Consider the following 20776-nt stretch of genomic DNA (forward strand, 5'->3'; position numbering starts at 1 on the left):
TAATAGCCATACAATATTCTGTTGCATCAATGCATAATACACTGAAGCTGCCATTTGGCTATTATTGAACCTTTAGGCTGTTACCTCTTCCCCTTCTTATAAATAAGGTTATAATGGACATAATTGTATTAATATAGTGTTTATTTCACTGCTTATTTCTTTATGATAAACTCCAAGGAGAACTGCTCTATCTAAAAATATAGAAATTTAAAAGATATTTAATATTCATTGCCAAATTGCATTCTAGCTCTGTTGTTGTTTTTCACTATCTTTATTTTCTTGGGTATGTTACTTAACCTTATCTGAGCATCATTATCTCCTCATTCATAAAACAGAGATAATGTAAAAATGTAATTTTAAAGCAGTTAGCACAGTATCTGCTGCTGCTGCTGCTAAGAGGCTTGAGTCGTGGCCGACTCTGTGCGACCCCATAGACGGCAGCCCACCAGGCTCCCCCGTCCCTGGGATTCTCCAGGCAAGAACACTGGAGTGGGTTGCCATTTCCTTCTCCAATGCATGAAAGTAAAAAGTGAAAGTGAAGTCACTCAGTCGTGTCCAACTCTTAGTGACCCCATGGACTGTGCCTACCAGGCTCCTGTACCTACCACATGGTAAATACTCAGTGATAGCTATTATTTTCTTTTCTTCTTCTTCTTCTTTTTTTTTTTTTTTGCAGTTTTTCTAGTTCATATTCCTACCTGGAGTGTTTAAGAGTTTGTGGTTTCTCAACATCTCAGATACAAGTTTATTATTATGAAAAAAATTCACTGCCGATCTGATTGTTGTATTTCTTCTTTTGTGAATTGTCTTCCTTGATTATAGTCTTAAATAATTCTCAGACACTGAGATGAGCAATAGGCAGGCAGATTCTTTACTGTATGAGATATAGTAGAGTCACAATAGAACACTGAGGTTTTATTAATAGAAAGGTCTCTAACAATTAGGTGTGAAAGACAGGTGATTTATTCCATTAGTAAAGTCAATAAATTTGGTGTTTTTATTATATTTGTGAATTTATGTTATTGGTGTTCATTGTGACTTTGAGATTCAGGGCAGCAAACTCAGAGTGCATTTAAAAGATTCAATACAAATCAGCTTTAAATATGTATTTGACATTATTACTTTTCCATGTTGGCCTGGTTTTTATGCCAATTTTTATGTTACCTCAGTGCTAATGAAATGAAACAGAGCTGCATAAGCTCAGCTTTATTTAATCTGATTTTTTCTTCTTTTTTGTTTTCTGAAACAGAACCAGAGAGCTGAGATGTTTTTGTTAGGTTACATTTCCGGGGAATCCATAGTGACAGATTGTACTTGGTAATTTTATGTTATGAACACCACTATATGTAATCAAGCTATTTACTTAAGAGCTTTCAAAATTTTTCATGTTTAACTCTGAGTGGTGGTAGGGGAAGTAAGAGTAGATGGTGGAAGGAGAATGGAAGAGAAGAACATCAAGTGTTTCTGTTTTGGCTTTGTCCTTGGAGTTCACAAATGTTTAGAAGGGAGAACAAGTTCCTGAAGAACAAGAACAAGACTCCTGAAGACAGCAGTCTTCTATGATGGAGGGGAATGTAGCTAAGGGGCAATGAGAAGGTACCTCCTGACTAGCTTCCCCCTCCCAAATTGTCATATATGTGTCCAAAACAAAACAAAACAAAACAAAATCTTTCCCTCTCCTCCAACCTTCTAAAGATTTAAGGAATTAATCTATTAAAATGCTTTTGCTTAATATGAATTACAATGGTTAGACATTCAATTTTCAACTCTTTTGTGGTTGTTCACTGACTGATAACCCACTAATAATAATGAAACTGTTGACTGAAAAAAAAACAAACCCACAACCCAAAGGTTGACAGTTACATTTTATTTGGTGGACATTCTTAGGAGTTCAAGCCCAGGAAACAGCATCTCAAATAACTCTTAAGAGACTGCACAGAAGGGGCAGGGGCCAGGGGGCAGAGGGGAAGCCAGGATTTAAGTTTTTGCACCAAAAATCCAGATAGTTGGAATATCAAAAGATTATTGTTACTAAAAGAAAACCAGATATCTCAAGAAATTTAGTGCTTTTCTATGTATGGGAAGATGCAGGAAATCTGGGCTTACTGAAATCATTCATTTGATATGAATCTAGACCATTTGGGACTTCCCTTGTGGCTCAGCAGGCAACCTGGGTTGCAATGCAGGCAACCTGGGTTTGATCCCTGGGTTGGGAAGATACCCTGGAGAAGGGAAAGGCTACCCACTCCAGTATTCTGGCCTGGAGAATTCCAAAAGGGGGTCGCACCAATTTTGTGTGTTCACTCATAGAAGTAATAGAAATAATAAATCTAATATAGGATTGCAGGCCACTTGCATGTCTTTTACAATTTTTCTGTATGTTTGGCTATCTCATCTTGGTAGTAAGCCCAAGTTTGTGTGCCTGACATACAGTGAGACCAAACTAACTGAAACATTGAAGTTTGGAGCAGGGAAATGTTTATTGAAGAGCCAAGCAAAGAGATGGTTTGCTCATCTACCTAACCCCCAACCCTATACTCTCTGAAAGTTTTCAGCAAACCATTTTTGAAGGCCAGGTGAGGGGGGGTTGTTGCAGGGTTTGTGATCAGCTACTACCTGTTTCTCTGACTGGTGGATGGTGAGGTAATAGGATGGTGTCACGGGGGTTAACATTATCAGTCCTTAGGCTCTGGGAAGCCTGGGGCTATGTGCTCATGGTCATCAGATACATCTTCCATTTGGTAGGGGTTTTTCACATCTATGAAACATCTTGGGAAATGTGCATTAGTTCAGTTTAGTTCAGTTGCTCAATCATGTCCGACTCTGCGACCAAATGGACTGCATGCAGCATGCCAGGCCTCCCTGTCCATCGCCAACACCTAGAGTTTACTCAAACTCATGTCCATTGAGTTGGTTATGCAATCCAGTCATCTCATCCTCTGTCGTCCCCTTCTCCTGCCTTCAATCTTTCCCAGCATCAGGGTCTTTTCCAATGAGTCGGTTCTTCACATCAGGTGACCTAAGTATTGGAGTTTCAGCTTCAACATCAGTCCTTCCAATGAATATTCAGGACTGATTTTCTTTAGGATGGACTGGTTGGATCTCCTTGCTGTCCAAGGGACTCTCAAGAGTCCTCTCCAACACCAAAGTTCAAAAGCATCAATTCTTTGGTGCTCAGCTTTCTTTTATAGTCCAACTCTCACATCAATACATGACTACTGGAAAAAAACACAGCTGTGACTAGACAGACTTTGTTGGCAAAGTAATGTCCCTGATTTTTAATCTGCTGTCTAGGTGGTCATAACTTTCTTCCAAGGAGCAAGCGTCTTTTAACTTCATAGCTGCAGTCACCATTTGCAGTGCTTTTGGAGCCCCCCAAAATAAAGTCTGACACTGTTTCCACTATTTCCTCATCTATTTGCCATGAAGTGATGGGACTGGATGCCATGATCTTAGTTTTCTGAATATTGAGTTTTAAGCCAACTTTCCCACTCTTCTCTTTCACTTTCATCAAGAGGCTTTCATCAAGTTCTTCACTTTCTGCCATAAGGGTGGTGTCATTTGCATATCTGAGGTTATTGATATTTCTCCTGGCAATCTTGATTCCAGCTTGCACTTCATCCAGCCCGGTGTTTCTCATGATGTACTCTGCATATAAGCTAAATAAGCAGGGTGAAAATATACAGCCTTGACATACTCCTTTCCCTACTTGAAAACAGTCTATTGTTCCATCTCCAATTCTAACTGTTGCTTCCTGACCTGCATATAGGTTTCTCAGGAGGCAGGTCAGGTGATCTGGTATTCCCATCTCTTTAACAATTTTCCAGAGTTTGTTGTTGTCCACACAGTCAAAGGTTTTGGCATAGTCAGTAAAACAGAAGTAGATGTTTTTCTGGAACTCTCTTGCTTTTTTGATGATCCAGCAGATGTTGGCCATTTGATCTCTGGTTTCTCTGCCTTTTCTCAATCCAACTTGAACATCTGGAAGTTCACGGTTCGTGTACTGTTGAAACCTGGCTTCGAGAATTTTCAGCACCTCTTTGATAGCATGTGAGATGAGTATAATTATGCAGTAATTTGAGCATTCTTTGGCATTGCCTTTCTTTGGGATTGGAATGAAAACTGACCTTTTCCAGTCCTGTGGCCATTGCTGAATTTTCCAAATTTGCTGGAGTATTGAGTGCAGCACTTTCACAGCATCATCTTTTAGGAATTGAAATAGCTCAGCTGGAATTCCATCACCTCCACTAGGTTTGTTCTTAGTGATGCTTCCTAAGGCCCACTTGACTTCACATACCAGGATGGTTGGCTCTAGGTGAGTGATCACACCATCGTGATTATCTGGGTCATGAAGATCTTTTTTGTGTATTCTTGCCACCTCTTCTTAATATCTTCTGCTTCTGTTAGGTCCATACCATTTCTGTCCTTTATTGTGCCCACCTTTGCATGAAATGTTCCCTTGGTATCTCTAATTTTCTTGAAGATATCTCTAGTCTTTTCCATTCTGTTGTTTTCTTCTATTTCTTTGCATTGATCGCTGAGGAAGGCTTTCTTATCTCTCCTTGCTATTCTTTGGAACTCTGCATTCAGATGGGTATGTCTTTCCTTTTCTCCTTTGCCTGTCACTTCCCTTCTTTTCACAGCTATTTGTAAGGCCTCCTCAGACAACCATTTTGCCTTTTGGTATTTCTTTTCCTTGGGGATGTTCTTTATCCCTGCCTCCTGTACAATGTTCTGAACCTCTGTCCATAGTTCTTCAGGCACTCTGTCTATCAGATATAATTCTTTGAATCTATTTGTCAGTTCCACTGTATAATTGTAAAGGATTTGATTTAGGTCATACCTGAATGGTCTAGTGGTTTTCCCTACTTTCTTCAATTTAAGTGAATTTGGCAATAAGTAATTCATGGTCTGTGCTACAGTCAGCTCCCAGTCTTCTTTTTGCTGACTGTATAGAACTTCTCCATCTTTGGATGCAAAGAATATAATCAATTTGATTTTGGTATTGACCATCTGGTGATGTCCTTGTGTAGAGTCTTCTCTTGTGTTTTTGGAAGAGAGTGTTTGCTATGACCAGTGCATTCTCTTGGCAAAACTCTATTAGCCTTTGCCCTGCTTCATTCCATACTCCAAGGCCAAATTTACCTGTTACTCCAGGTATTTCTTGACTTCCTACTTTTGCATTCCAGTCCTCTATAATAAAAAGAATATCATTTTTTGGTGTTAGTTCTAGAAGGTTGTGTAGGTCTTCAAAGAACCATTTAACTTCAGCTTCTTCAGCATTACTGGTTGGTGCATAGACTTAGGTTACTGTGATATTGAATGGTTTGCCTTGGAAACAAACAGAGATCATTCTGTCATTTTTGAGATTGCATGCAAGTACTGCATTTTGGACTCTTTTGTTGGACTATAATGGCTACTCCATTTCTTCTAAGGGATTCCTGCCCACAGTAGTAGATATAATGGTCATCTGAGTTAAATTCACCCATTCCAGTCCATTTTAGTTCTCTTATTCCTAAATGTCAATGTTCACTCTTGTGAATCTCCTGTTTGACCACTTCCAATTTGCCTTGATTCATGGACCTAACATTCCAGGTTCCTATGCAATATTGCTCTTTACAGCATTGGACTTTACTTCCATCACCAGTCCCATCCACAACTGGGTGTTGTTTTTGCTTTGTCTTCATCTCTTCAGTCTTTCTGGAGTTATTTTTCCACTGATCTCCAGTAGCATATTGGGCACCTACTGACCTGGGGAGTTCCTCTTTCAGTATCCTATCATTTTGCCTTTTCATACTGTTCATGGGGTTCTCAAGGCAAAAATACTGAAGTGGTTTGCCATTCCCTTCTCCAGTGGACCACGTTCTGTCAGAACTCTCCACCATGATCCGTTCGTCTTGGGTGGCCCTACAAGGCATGGCTCATAGTTTCTTTGTTAGACAAGGCTGTGGTCCATGTGATCAGACTGGTTAGTTTCCTGTGATTGTGTTTTCATTCTGTCTGCCCTCTGATGGAGAAGGGTAAGAGGCTTAGGGAAGCTTCCTGATGGGAGGGTCTGACTGAGGGGGAAACTGAGTCCTGTTCTGATGGGGGGGACCATGCTCAGTAAGTTTTTAATGCAATTTTCTGTTGATGGGTGGGGCTGTGTTCCCTCCCTGTTACTTATCTGGGTTAAAGGATGGTGGAGGTAATGAAGATAATGACGACCTCCTTCAGAAGATCCCATGCACAGCACTGCTGCACTCAGTGCTCCCAGCCCAGCAGCAGGCCACTGCTGACCCACGCCCTGCCGGAGACTCCTGGACACTTACGGGCAAGTCTGGGTCAGTCTCTTGTGGGGTCACTGCTCCTTTCTCCTGGGTCCTGGTGTGTAGAAGGTTCTGTTTGTGTCCGCCAGGAGTCTGTCCCCCATTCCTGTGTAAGATCTGGCTGCTCTATTTGGGGTTAATGGGACCTCCTCCAAGAGGGCTTATGCCACACCCAGGTGTTCTGCACCCAGAGCTCCAGCTACTGCTATTTAGGTACTCGAGAGAGGAGCTAAAGGAGAGGATGTGGGAGAGGGCCTGTCCCTGGGAAGGCCCCATAGGGTCCTGCTTGGTTACAATCTCCTTAGAGGGTAGAAGATGAAATTTAACAGATTGTTTAAACCCATAAAAGTACGTATGTTATTAAATTATATTTCTTTTTCTATGAGTTCTATGTCCCCAAACTTGAGTCACTCAAAAGAGAATACTCATGAGACCAGGTTCAGATTGAATCTGTAATTTCTTTTATCAGAGCCTCAAACTTTGTCACTAGACTCTCCAATGTCTAGGGGTGTCTTAAAAAATGTTTAATGACTGTGTTTTATATAGTATATATGTTTGTTAGAATTTTACTGAAGGATGTGTAGGACACAATTTACAAATTATAGTAAAAGTATAAAATGATTTCATTGTAAATTCTATATAGCAAATTAACTCTCACAGAATGCTGACTTTTGCCAAATTCTTGTATCTGTAGCCAACCCATGATTGCAAGTCAATCATGAGTTGACAATTTTTGTGCTATTTATAATGTAATATTATAGATATGACACATTTCAAAGTTCAGTCTATTATTAACATTTTATCTAACACTTTCCAAAGTCTAGATAGACAAGAAAACAATAAGTAAAGGCCTGATTTGTAACATTTGATGATTTTCATGTTGTAAATATACTCACTATGGCCAATTTCAATCTACCAAAGTGATGGAACTAAATGGGAAGGCATATATGTTAGCCCATATTGTTTTATTTATTACCCATTATTTTCACCAAGCAGATAAAATACATATAAATAATTTCAAAAGCATAGATAATAGCAAAAATAATTGGGAATTGAAGAGTTTTGCATGTTTATTTTCTTTGTTTTTTAATATAACTTATTTAACTATAAATTTACAGAAGTTAATTTTTAATAACAAATGTTAAAGTGTTTTAAACAGCTTGTTTGTAGTATTCCTGAAAATTAACAGTGGGCTTTTGTGAGCTGGTTCATTGGAAGGACTGATTCTGAAGCTGAAACTCCAATACTTTGGCCACCTGATGTGAAGAGTTGACTCATTGGAAAAGACCCTGACGCTGGGAGGGATTGGGGGCAGGAGGAGAAGGGGACGACAGAGGACGAGATGGCTGGATGGCATCACCGACTTGATGGGCATGAGTTTGAGTAGACTCCGGGGGTTTGTGATGGACAAGGAGGCCTGTTGTGCTGCGATTCATGGGGTCGCAAAGAGTTGGACACGACTGAGCAACTGAACTGAACTGAACTGAAGGAGATGGTCCTAATAAACCACTGATTCCCAGAGGCCTCTATATTCTTGCTCCAGTCTAGATTGATCCATGTCTACAGTTACTGTAGGGTTGTCATATTAAATTTTTTTTCTTCTTTTATTTCTCTTTGCTTTATTATATCCCTCATCTTGCTGGAGTACATCCTAAAATAACTTGCAAAGAAGTTACCTTTTATATATGAAGTAAAAAGAACAAAATTTGAGTTCTTGTATGCTTGATGATATCCTTATTTTCTTATACTGACTGAAAGTTTGGGTATAGAACTTTAAGTTGAAAATTAATTTGAAATTTAAAGGGTTTGTACCTTTGATTTCTAGAAACCTGGGCTGCTGATAAGCAGGTTGGTGCATATGTTTCCCATTTCTGGGAGGTTTTAAGATCTTTCCTTCATTTTGGAGTTTTGAAATTTCATAGAGATGTGTCTAGGTTTGTTTTCACTCATTCTGTGAGATACTTGGTGTGATTTTTTTCAAAATAATGTCTTTCTTTTGGCAAAACCTATTGTATAGGGTCTTTGATAATCCCACATTTTTCCTCTTCTCTTTTGCTGGAGCCTTATCAGTCAAATGTGACGGGTCTCAGATTGACTCTGTGTCTTACCTCTGTCATATTTTTTTCTATTTTGCCTTTTGTTTTTCAGTCTAGGAGATTTCTTCAACTCTATCTTCTATCTCCTCAATAAATATTAGACAACTGTATTTTTTAATTTCCAAAAGCTATTTCCTTTTCACAAATTGTTTTCTTCTCACAGCATCCTTATTGTTATGAACTCATACTCTCTTAAATCTCTCTGAGAATTACAAATACAACTTTAAAAATCTCTTTTATTCTTCCTTGATTGACTTTGTTTCTTCCAGGGCTATTTTTCTTCTTTATTTTGATTTTTTTCACGTTTCCAAACTTCTGAACACTCAGTAGTATATTCATTTCCAGTAGTAGGAAACTCTCAAACAACCTTAAAATAACACTTTTATTTCATGTGCTTATATTTTGAAACAGCAATTTCACTTTGCGGGGTTAATTTTTAAAAATGAGATATCAATGTATGACAAAACCCACTGAAAAATAAAAAAAATAAAATTAAAAAAAATGAGAAGATATATTGATATATTCAAGGATATTCACAAAGCTTTATCTTCAGTAATAAAAATAGCCAGCATATATTGAACACTTATGTGCCAGTCACGTTTAAGGGCTCTACATTTTCAAACCCCTTTAATTCTCACAACCATTTTAATTCAATATTATTATCTCCATTTTATAGATGAGGAACAAACCAAGAGGTTAATCAGCTTGCCCATGATTGCACAATTAGTAAGTGCAGGATTCTAACTCAGACTGAGGGTCCAAATTGAGGACTCTTAACCAATGCATGCTGATACTGATGAGGTAGAGAAAGATTAGAAATAATTAGACCAAAATATTAATAGTGATTTTATTGGGATAATGGGATTATGAATACTGTTTTTATGAATTTCCTTTTGTTTAAATTAAACAATTGAAATTGTGAGTACATATAATTTTCAAAACTGCTATCTTTAAATTGAAATGGACATCACATATCATAAAATTTCCTGACTTAAAGTGAACAATTCAATGGTTTTTATATATTCAAAACTTAACATGAGTATCATATTAATTAAGACAATTTTCATTATTCCCAAAATAAATTCTTTAACCATTAAGCTGTCAGTTCTAATTCCCTCTTCTTCCCAACCCTTAGGAATCAGTAATCTACTTTCTATCTCTTTGAATTTACCTATTATGGACATTTCATATAAATGGAAAAACATGTGACATTTTGTGTCTGGTTTCTTTCACTTTAACGTAACTTATCTATGACCTCAGGCAGCTACAATGTTAAAAAATTGCCTCTGGTTTTTTTAAAAGATTATTTATTGAAATATATTTGACTTACAATATTATATTATTTTCAGGTATCAGGTCAGTTCAGTTAGTCGCTCAGTCGTGTCTGACTCTTTGTGACCCCATGGACTGCAGCATGCCAGGCCTCCCTGTCCATCACCAACTCCCGGAGTCCACCCAAACTCATGTCCATTGAGTTGGTGATGCCATCCAACCATCTCATCCTCTATCATCCCCTTCTCCTCCTGCTCTCAATCTTACCCAGCATCAGGGTGTTTTCAAATGAATCAGCTCTTCGCATGAGGTGGCCAAAGTATTGGAGTTTCAGCTTCAACATCAGTCCTTCCAATGAACATCCAGGACTGATATCCTTTAGGATGAACTGGTTGGATCTCCTTGCAGTCCAAGGAACTCTCAAGAGTGTTCTGTAACACCACAGTTCAAAAGCATCAATTCTTCAGCGCTCAGCTTTCTTTACAGTCCAGCTCTCACACCTATACATGTCTTCTGGAAAAGCTATAGCCTTGATGAAATGGACCTTTGTTGACAAAGTAATGTCTCTGCTTTTTAATATGCTGTCTAGGTTGGTCATAGCTTTTCTTCCAAGGAGTAAGTGTCTTTTAATTTCATGGCTGCAATCACCATCTGCAGTGATTTTGGAGCCTCCCAAAATAAAGTCAGCCACTGTTTCCACTGTTCCCCATCTATTTGCTATGAAGTGATGGGACTGGATGCCACATTGCTATTTGATATTTTCATAGATTACACACCATACAAAGTTACTATAAAATATTGACTAAATTTCCTTTGCTGTACCTATATCCCTGTGACTTACTTATTTTATGACTGCTAGTTTGTATTCTTAATTCCCTTTACCTATTTTGCCCTTTCCCCTCTCCTGTCCCCTGTGGTAACCAATACCTTTTTCTCTGGATCTGAGTCTGTTTCTGTTTTCTTTGTTTATTTTGTTTTGTCTCTGATTTTTTTTTTTTTTTCAAACACCCATAAGGAAAATGTTAGCACTGAATGACATCTGGGCAAGGTTTTATGTTGTTGTTTAGGTGCAACTGTGTCCGACCTTTTTGTGATCCCAAGGACTGTAGACTGCCAAGCTCCTTTGTCCATGAGATGCATGCAATAAAAAGAACAATTTTTTAAAGAAAAATATGCATTAATTTTGAAAAATAATTTTAAACAAAAGAAAAATCCTATTTGAATATTAGACTTCCTATGGTTAATATTTGGCTTCGGTAGCATTAGACATCTATAGCCTTAGCTTGTGAATATTTTTTTCTACAGTGATTGAGAGGAGAGTATTTACAGTATAATTAATAGATATGTACAAAAAGAAAGATCACTGTTTTGAGCATACTGAGTTTGGGTTATCAGGAGGATAGGCAGATGTCAACAGGCAGTTGAAAATGTAGACTTGAGCATTAGTCAAGATGTAAGATTGGTAGAAAAGATTGAGTAAATTCCCAAAAGAAGAATGTAAAGAGAAGAGGAATGAACCATGGACATAACCAAAGGGAGTACTTACTTTTGGGGTCAGAAGGAGAAAGAGGAATTGGAGAATGAGAACTAGATCTGAGAGTGAACACATTATGAAAAATCATGGGAGAAGACGCTATGAAGAAATAGGAGTTGTTGATAGTGACTGGCTACAGAGAATCTGAGGAGGATGAGAACAAAGAAAAAGCTATTGGGTTTGATCCTTCAGTGGTTATCAAGAGGGAATTTTTTGTACCTGGTGAGGGTGCACATGGTTAGATGGTAAGGAAATGGAGACCCTGACAAAGAAACTTGGTGGTAAAGGAAAGGAAGTGGGAACAGGAATGTAATTCAAGGAGTAGCCTGGTAGGTGGAGGTGATGTGTGTGTGTGAGTGTGTGTGTGTATGTGTGTGTGTGTGTGTATTAAGATGGGGAGCACTTCAAAACATTTATACATTGGCAGGAAGAAGTCACAGAAGAAGGAATGAGATATAGTTAAATGTGGTCAGGTTGTGGGGATTCCTGATGAAGTAAGGCCCCAGAGAATGGACGAGAATGAGGGACACAGAGGGAGCTTTCACTTTGAGATAAAGGAAGATCATTTCTTTTTTCTTTCCCTTTTCTTCATAGCAATCACATCTATTTATTTCAGGATATAATATGCTATTTAGACCCATGCATGATACTAAAGTATAATCCTGTTTAGATATTTTATTTTGCCAAGATAGGTTCTAAAAATCATAAGACTGAATAGATTAATGATATAATATGTATCAAACTTAGATTTAAAATGTAGATCAGGATTCTCATTGACTCTGTCCTGCTGCTAAAGATGTTGCAAAGATACACATTTAGAAGACCAGCCTGCTATTCTCTCTTGAGACTATATTCAAATTGAAAAGAAGTACACCAATATTTATAGACAGCTTTTATCAAAAGGGTATTCCTGTGATATTGCAAGAAGAAATAGTCCAAATTTTATTCTTTATGACTACTGACATGATTTAATTATATACATTATATTATATTTCAGACCATCAAATTAAAATGTTATCCTCATATACGTATATACTACATTGTTACGTTTGCACATATCTTTTCCAATTTCAGACTAAGCAAAGACATACATTTGGAGCTGTATTAACGTATCAGAGTAAAAGACAACCCAACTTAGTACCAAGAAATATCATGACCGTCGTGTAGTGTTTGATAGAGAAAACACTGATTTTTGACACATCATTTTATTCAGATAGCAGTCTGGTCACACATGGTTCAATGACATGCAAATAATAAACCAAATATAATCAGGTGTTAAAGATTGGTTTTCAAACATTATAACAAATTATGCCACACTTGCCTATGATCTCACCAACATGAGAAACTGAAATTTCTCCACCACACTAACAATTCAGTGGCCACCAGACCATTCAGTGGAGCTTCCTTAATTTAACTGTGAGCTGTTTGAAGCCACTAGTTTGAGCACTAATGACTATTTTTTTAAACCTCTAAATATCAGTAGGGATCTCAGCAGGGTTGTAGGAACCAACTCAACTTTAACCTAGTGCCAAAATATGGCCAATCAAGGCTTCAAGGAAGTCACAGCAGGATTGACCAGGGCTTGAGCCTTCTCTGTGAGGTTATGGACAAAGTGGGCCATGGTTCTAGAATAGAAAAATCTCACCCAGAACTGGAGGGTCACCACTTTCTCTGAGATAGTAGTGAAGGAAAGGAGGATGGGAGAAAAGACAAAGAAGTGGTGTTAATGTGGAAGCCTGTCCACATTTTGAATGAAGTAATAAAAGAGGTCATTTGCAGGGAATAAGGAGACCTGGATAGAAGGGGATTTTACATATATAGAATAGTCTTATAAAAGTTGTAATTAGAAAAGATGCCAAGTTCTTTTCTTAATTTAGCAAAGCAGATGGTTTGCAGCATCATGATGCAAGAGAAAGAACTTTAGGACCACAAAGACTTGAGTTTGAGTCCTGACTTTATTCTTTTTAAACAAGTTACCAAACTTGTCTTTTTCAGTTTCTTCACAGTAAAATGGGGACAACAGTACCTACTTTGTCATAGAGTTATGACATATAGAGTCAACAATAGGACATGTCAGTTAACTTCCAACAAACATTTATTAACCTCCTACTCTGCGTGTAGTACTCCACTAGGTGTGTATCTTGGAGGATTCTGAAGTCTAAGAGGGAATTTACTTCTCCTTCATTCTTTTGGGGACATGAAATAATTGACTTTAAAAAAATTATTTACATTTATTTTTGGCTGCACTGGGTGTTTGTTACTGCAAGTGAATTTCCTCTTGTTGAGGAACACCGGCTCTAGAACGTGGACTCAGTTGTTGTGGTACATGGGCTTTGTTGCCCCGCAGCATGTGGAATCTTCCCAGACCAGTGATCAAACTGGTGTCCCCTGTGTTGGCAGGCAGATTCTTAACCAATGGACCACAGGGAAGTCCCCAGAATAATCAACTTTTGCAGAATTGTGGAGGGACTTGCTAGTTACTGCCCTGTCTGTTTTTATGTAAATACTAGGTTAGGCCCTGCCTGTAGGTGTTTTTCCAGTCTGCCTGGTTTTAGCCACTAATGCTGGGTGAGTCACTTCTCCAAGTCAGCATCTGTGCTATTCTGACCTCTTGCCCTCTGGACAGCGGGCTTGGCAGAGGGAACCCTTTGCAGCTGCCAATCATGAGGCATGAGTGGCCTTGGGCTACTGACCCCTTCAGTGGTGATTCAGCATGTTTCATTCTTATCTCTGCAGTAAGTGTGATGTGTATTTTTTTCCCATCTCCCTTTTGTTGTTGTTGTTATTAGCAGCTAAATCTATGATTGTTTAGCTTCCAAAGAGCATCCCGGAGGGAAATGGTGCCAGACCAAGGACCTGAGAAAAACTGACCACAATCATGAACAGTAATGAAATCTATCCATTTATAATCTTTGTTACTTTCAGGAAGAATAAGTAAAGACATGCATCCTTGATTAAGGAAATTGGAATTAATTGTAATGATTAGACTTGGAGTGTGAATCTAGAGAAATAGTAAATTAAGTTCTAACAGAAGTGCTTTGGCAAAAGGATTATAAATTAAAGGCTTAATATGTGTACTCTAGTTACTTAAGTGATTGTCACATCATTTAAGCATTTAATAAAAATAAAATTGCTCCAGTGTTATCTGTGGTTTGTGATGAGGATCAGAATGTCTAGATCAGAACTTCTAGATCAGAACTGAAGCTCATCACCAAGGAAAGGACAAAACATTCTGACCAATACCTGGACTGTGTAATTTACATCTTTCCCTTCTTTAGTTCTTTTCCAACACAGCAGAGTATTTATAACCTTATGTTGTATCAGTAAGGAGTAGGTTGGCTCCATTTCTAGGACCATGTAAATACCAACATTTCAAAGTTGCAGCGGGGAGTTCATAAGTGTATCTTTTTCATATAGGTGACCTCTCAGATCTCTCAGGCAGGCCAATTTGTTTTCCACAGGACTGATCTATTTTCCTAGTTATCAGCCTTATATGAGAATTATCACTGTGTCATGGGCATTAGTTGTGGTTTACCTTTATTAGGCCTTTGAGGAACGATGGAAAACAACAACGAAAAACAACTGGCAAGTGCCAAGGTACTATCAGTGATTAACAACAATTTTCTCTGGACATTTTGTGATTCCATTAAAATAGAAGCAGAGCAGAAATTACCTTGCTTTGGGTGAGATAATGCACAAAAGGCACTCCCTCAGCACAGAGCCAGTGCTCAGTAAGTGAAGCTCTTAGTACCATTATTTGGAAGGAATGTCACCTGTTTCCCCCTCCTTCTCCCACTCTGGTTCTCACAAACATCTTTTATTCTGAATCTCAGTAGTATGAAGGTAAACATCATTCTGAGAACAGGCTGCCCTGATGTTGAAGGTGGTAGGACAATCAGTGGCCCTGGAAGCCCTATTCCAGATTCCAGGTAATTTCAGCCCAGCCTTGCAAACTGGCAGGTGTCTGGAAGATTGAGGTCATGTTCGGCCATGGCCTGCACTGGGAAATTGCTCCACACCGCCAACAATCTTCTCTGGCAATACGAAGTGAAGAGTAACACTTAATAGTATTCCTTTAAACGATGCACTCCTAAGCTGGAACATAAATGCTGCACTAACGATGGAGCCAGCTTTTGAATAGTCAAAGGCATTTTGTCAACAAAGCATCATTATTCAGGCCAGGTTAGGTTTGCCATATATATATATATATATATATATATATATATATATATATATATATGCACACACATATATATATGTGGTTCTATGCAGCTCAACTCACCTTGTAGATAGACAGTTTGGAACTTTCGCAGCTTCTAAATCAACTCTTATTTCAATGGAGGTGGCTTCTTGTTCTAAATAATGTCCTCAACGACCTGCAGCTACAGAGGCCAAGATTCCAAAACCAAGAGGCAGACCCAAAATGGCAAAACAGCCTTGTCCTTCAGAGAGTGACATGATAACCGAAGAAGACAAAAGCAAGAAAAAGGGGCAAGAGGAAAAACAACCTAAAAAACAGCTTAAAAAGGATGAAGAGGGCCAGAAGGAAGAAGAAAAGCCAAGAAAAGAGCCAGATAAAAAAGAGGGGAAAAAGAAAGTTGAATCAAAAAGGAAAAATTTAGCCAAAACAGGGGTTACATCAACCTCTGATTCTGAAGAAGAAGGAGATGATCAAGAAGGTGAAAAGAAGAGAAAAGGTGGAAGAAACTTTCAGACTGCTCATAGAAGGAATATGCTCAAAGGACAACATGAGAAAGAAGCTGCAGATAGAAAACGCAAGCAAGAAGAACAAATGGAAACTGAGCACCAAACAACATGTAATCTACAGTAATAAAAAATAAAAAATATATCTCATTTTGGGCTCAAAGCATTAATCCAGTTACTGAAAAGAGAATACAAGTGGAGCAAACAAGAGATGAAGATCTTGAGACAGACTCATTGGACTGAATTTCCCCCTCCCCGCCTTTGATGGAAGAATGTTCCAGATTCTAAATTGAGGACTTCATTAATGGCATTATATTACTGTGTTATTATTGTTAAAAAAAAAACCTTTCCTGTAAGGTACACACTACATACTAAGATCGGCCATCATTCCTGTTAAGTTTTTTACCAAGCTTAAAATGAAGCTTTGTGTTTGAAAGTTACAAGCTCAGATGAAGATGGTGGTTGTACATTATTTCATTTAGAAAATATAAAAATTCATTTTGTTTTGAAGCTAGGTGTTAAACTGGAGTAGCTATATTATACCCCTAGAGAATGGGGCAGTTGTGCCCTTCCCTTGACATACCTTTGTTGTTTAATTCTTTAGAATATTAATAATTGTTTTTTTAATCCTGAGAGATTAAACGGTAGACTTGTTAAGAAAACAAAAATGAAACTGTAACCAAAATTTTAAAATAAAGTTTAAAAAAAAAAAAATAATAATGTCCTCAATGTTCTTGTGTTGCAGACTTGGCATTTCTAACTGCCTGATGGACATTTCCACTTGGATTTCCAGCTGTTAACACCTTTTCCCAACATCCTTACTTCTATCTATACTCGCACCAATATTGAGAAACTAGATATGTAGTGGTAAAGGGTGAAGTCTTGGGAGGCTGACTATCTAGTTTTAATTCCCTGTCCTGCTACTTATGAGGTGGCCAAATTATTTGACTTTTTTGATGCCTTAATTACCTCATCTGTATAATTGGGGTAACAATAACACATTCCTCATCAAATTGTTGTAAAGCATTGAGTTAAATTTCTTAGATCAGTACCTGGCACATAGTCAGTGTTTATATCAGTTTGGTTGTATTACGTTGCAAGTAACAGAATGCCAGTTAACAGTACTGTAGGTAAAAAGCATATTTAATTATCTTTTATAACTAGAATTTTAGAGGTGGGTAGTTCCAGGTTTGGTGCATCAGTTCATTGGTGCCACCAAAGACCCCATTTCTTTCTACCTTCCCCTCTGCCGTCTTGAGCGCGCTGACTTAGCGTCTTCATGGTCGTCACACTGTGGTCACCAGGTGCTGCAGCTCCAGACATCACATCTGCACTCAACGCAAGAAAGGAGAAGGGCAGGCCCAGCATCCACTGTCTCTTTCACCAAGAAAACAAAAGCTTTCCGGGAAGTCTCTCAAAGGACTTCTCCCTACATCTGATTGCCAAGGATAAGTCACATGTCCACTCTTGACTGTAAGAGAGGCTGTGAAAGAAACTGTTTAGTTTTTGGCCTCTGTAATGGGAGATGAGTACAAAAGAAGAGAGTTGGGCATGGTTGTTGAGGTAGCCTGGCCACAGTGACTGCCTATAGTGATTATTACATGCTAGTTGTTATTGCTATTATCATTCCAGTTCCTTAAGTTAGAAATATAGAAGTTATTTTTCTTTTTGTTTTTTAATTTTTCTTTTTAAAAATTTTTATTGGAGTATAGCTGATTTATAATGTTGTGTTAGTTTCAGCTGTATTTAGCTGTATTCAGCAGAGTGAATCAGTTATACATATACATATGTCCACTCATTTTTTTAAAAAATATTCTTTTCCCATAGAGGCCATTACAGAGTAGAGTTCCCTGTGCCATGCATCAGGTTCTTATTAGTTATCTACTTTATATATAGTAATGTATATATGTCAATCCCAGTCTTCCAATTTATCCATTCCTCTCCTTATTCCCTGGTAACCATGTTTGTTTTCTACATCCGTGACTCTACTTCTGTTTTGTAAATAAGTTCATCTGTACACCTACTTTATTTTTAGATTCCACATATAAGTGATATCATATGATACTGTCTTTCTCTGACTTCATTCAGTATGACAGTCTCTAGGTCCCTCCATGTTGCTGCAAATGGCATTTTTTTTTTAATGGCTGAATATATTTCGTTGTATATGTGTGTGTAGCACATCTTTTTTGTCCATTCCTCTCTTGATGGACATTTAGATTGCTTCCATGGCCTGGCTATTGTAAATTGTGCTGCAGTGCACTATTGGGGTACGTGTATCTTTTTGAATTGCGGTTTTCTCTGGGTATATGCCCAGGAGTGGGGTTGCTGGATTATATGGTAGTTCTATTTTTAGTTTTTAAAGGAATTTCCATACTCCTTTCTCCGTAGTAACTATACCAATTTATATTCTCACCAACAATATAAGAGGGTTCCCTTTTCTCCACACCGTCTCCAGCTTTATTGTTTGTAGATTTTATTTTTTAAAAATATTTATTTATTTATTTGGCTGTGCCAGGTGTTCATATTGGCATGCGGGATCTTTAGTCGCTGCAAGCAAAACCTTAGTTGAGACATGTGGGGATCTAGTTCCTTAACCAGGGATTGAACCCAGGCCCCTTGCACTGGAAGTGTAGTCTTAGCTACTGAACCATCAGAGAAATCCCTGTTTGTAGATTATTTTGATGATGGCTATTCTGACTGGTGTAAGGTGATACCTCATTGTAGTTTTGATTTACATTTCTCTAATAAATGCTTCCACAGTGGCTCAGCAGTAAAGAATCCGCCTGCCAATGCAGGAGACTCAGTTTTGATCCCTAGCTTGGGAAGATCACCTGGAGAAGGAAATGGCAACCCACTCCAGTCTTCTTGCCTAGGACATCCTATGGACAGAGGAGCCTGGCAGGCTACAGTCCTTGGGGTTGCAAAAGAGTAGGACATGACTCAGCAATTCAACAACAACAACAATTGGTGATGTTGAGCATCTTTTCATGTGCTTTTTGGCCATTGGCATATTTTCTTTGGAGAAATGTCTATTTAGATCTTCTGCCAATTTTTTGATTGGTGGAAAGATATAAAAAAAGATGCTGAATTGCTTGAGCTCTTTGTATGTTTTGGAGATTATTCCCTTGTCGGTTGCTTCATTTGCAAATATTTCTCCCATTCTGAGGGTTGTTCTTTTGTTTATGGTTTCCTTTGCTGTGCAAGAACTTTTAAGTTTAATTAGATTCCTTTTAAATTTTTTTGTTTTTATTTTTGTTATTCTAGGAGATGGATCAAAAAAGATCTTGCTGTGACTTCTGTCAAAGAGTATTCTGCATATGTTTTCATCTAAGAATTTTATGGTGTTTGGCTTTACATTTAGATCTTTTTTCCCCATTTATTTTTACTAGTTGGAGGCTAATTACTTTACAATATTGTAGTGGTTTTTGCCATACATTGACATGAATCGGCCATGGATTTACATGTGTTCCCCATCCCGATCCCCATTTAGATCTTTAATCTATTTTGAATTTATTTTTGTTTATGGTGTTAGGGAGTGTTCTTATTCCATTCTTTTACATGTAGCAGTCCAGTTTTCCAAGCACTACTTATTGAAAAGACTGTCTTTTCTCCACTGTATATTCTTGTCTCCTTTATCATAGATTAGATGCCTGTAGGTATGTGGATTTATCTCTGAGCTTTCTACCCTTTACCATTGACCTATATTTCTGTTTTTCTGCCAGTACCTTACTGCCTTGATTACTGTAGCTTTGTAGTATAGTCTGAAATCAGGGAGCCTTATTCCTCCAGCTTTGTTTTTCTTTCTCGACATTGCTTTGACTATTCGGAGTCTTGTGTTTCCATACAATTGTATAATTTTTTGTTTTCATTATGTGAAAACTGCCATTGGTGATTTGATAGGGTTTTTACTCAATCTCTAGATTGCTTTGGATAGTACAGTCATTTTTACAATATTGATTCTTCCAATCCAAGAACATGGTATATCTCTCCAACTTTTTGTGTTGTCTTTGATTTCTTTCATCAGTATCTTATACTTTTCTGAGTACAGGTGTTTTGCCTCCTTAGATAGGTTTATTCCTAGGTATTTTATTCTTTTTGTTGTGATGGTAAGTGGGATTGTTTCCTTAATTTCTCTTTCTGATCTTTTGTTGCTAGTGCATTGGGATGCAGGAGATTTCTGTGTATTAATTTTGCATCCTGCAGCTTTACCAAATTCAATGATGAGCTCTGAAGTTATTTTTCATTCTCCCCTAGCAAACACTCAGTCACTAAATTTGGTGATTCCTTCTGCTCAGGGCTTTCCATGCCTAACCCTCCCTTTCCCTTTATGCTCTTCCTAGTGTTTCTAGTCTTTATTATCTCATGAGTGGAGAAATACAGCAGCTTTCATTCTGTATCTTTGATCTCCATTTTCTCTGTCCTCTCTCTGCTTCATCTTGCATTCTGCTAGATGAATCTTCACCTTCTTGCTTCAAACACCTCAGTTCAGTGCAGTTCAAATACCTCAGTCCAGTTCAGTTCAAATACCTCAGTCCATCCCTATTATCGACAATACTGATTCTTAACCTTCATTGTACTTTAGATCACCTGGAAAGCTTGTTAAAAATAGAATGTCTCAAAAAAAAAAAAAAAATCAAACGTCTCTCAAAGAGCAGATGCTGAGGTTACAAATTATATACCCTCAAAGCACTCACAGGATAATGAGAAAGACTGGTAAAATAATGATAATCAAGGGTATTGTCATTTATTTTTTATACCACTCATTTGACACATTAAATGTACTACTTTACCTAATATTCATTACTGCTTATCTTTTCATGTTTATATAAGTCTCAGCTCTTCCAGTAGATCAGAAATGCAGA

General features: G+C 37.9%; 1 pseudogene; it reads right to left on the reverse strand.

The window, feature by feature from the left end:
• Positions 1-12499: 12499 nt before the first annotated feature.
• On the reverse strand, positions 12500-12831 carry LOC136176258 (ATP synthase subunit g, mitochondrial pseudogene; annotated as a pseudogene).
• Positions 12832-20776: the final 7945 nt, after the last annotated feature.

This window comes from Muntiacus reevesi, chromosome 10, assembly GCF_963930625.1.
Source record: "Muntiacus reevesi chromosome 10, mMunRee1.1, whole genome shotgun sequence".
NCBI lineage: Eukaryota > Metazoa > Chordata > Mammalia > Artiodactyla > Cervidae > Muntiacus > Muntiacus reevesi.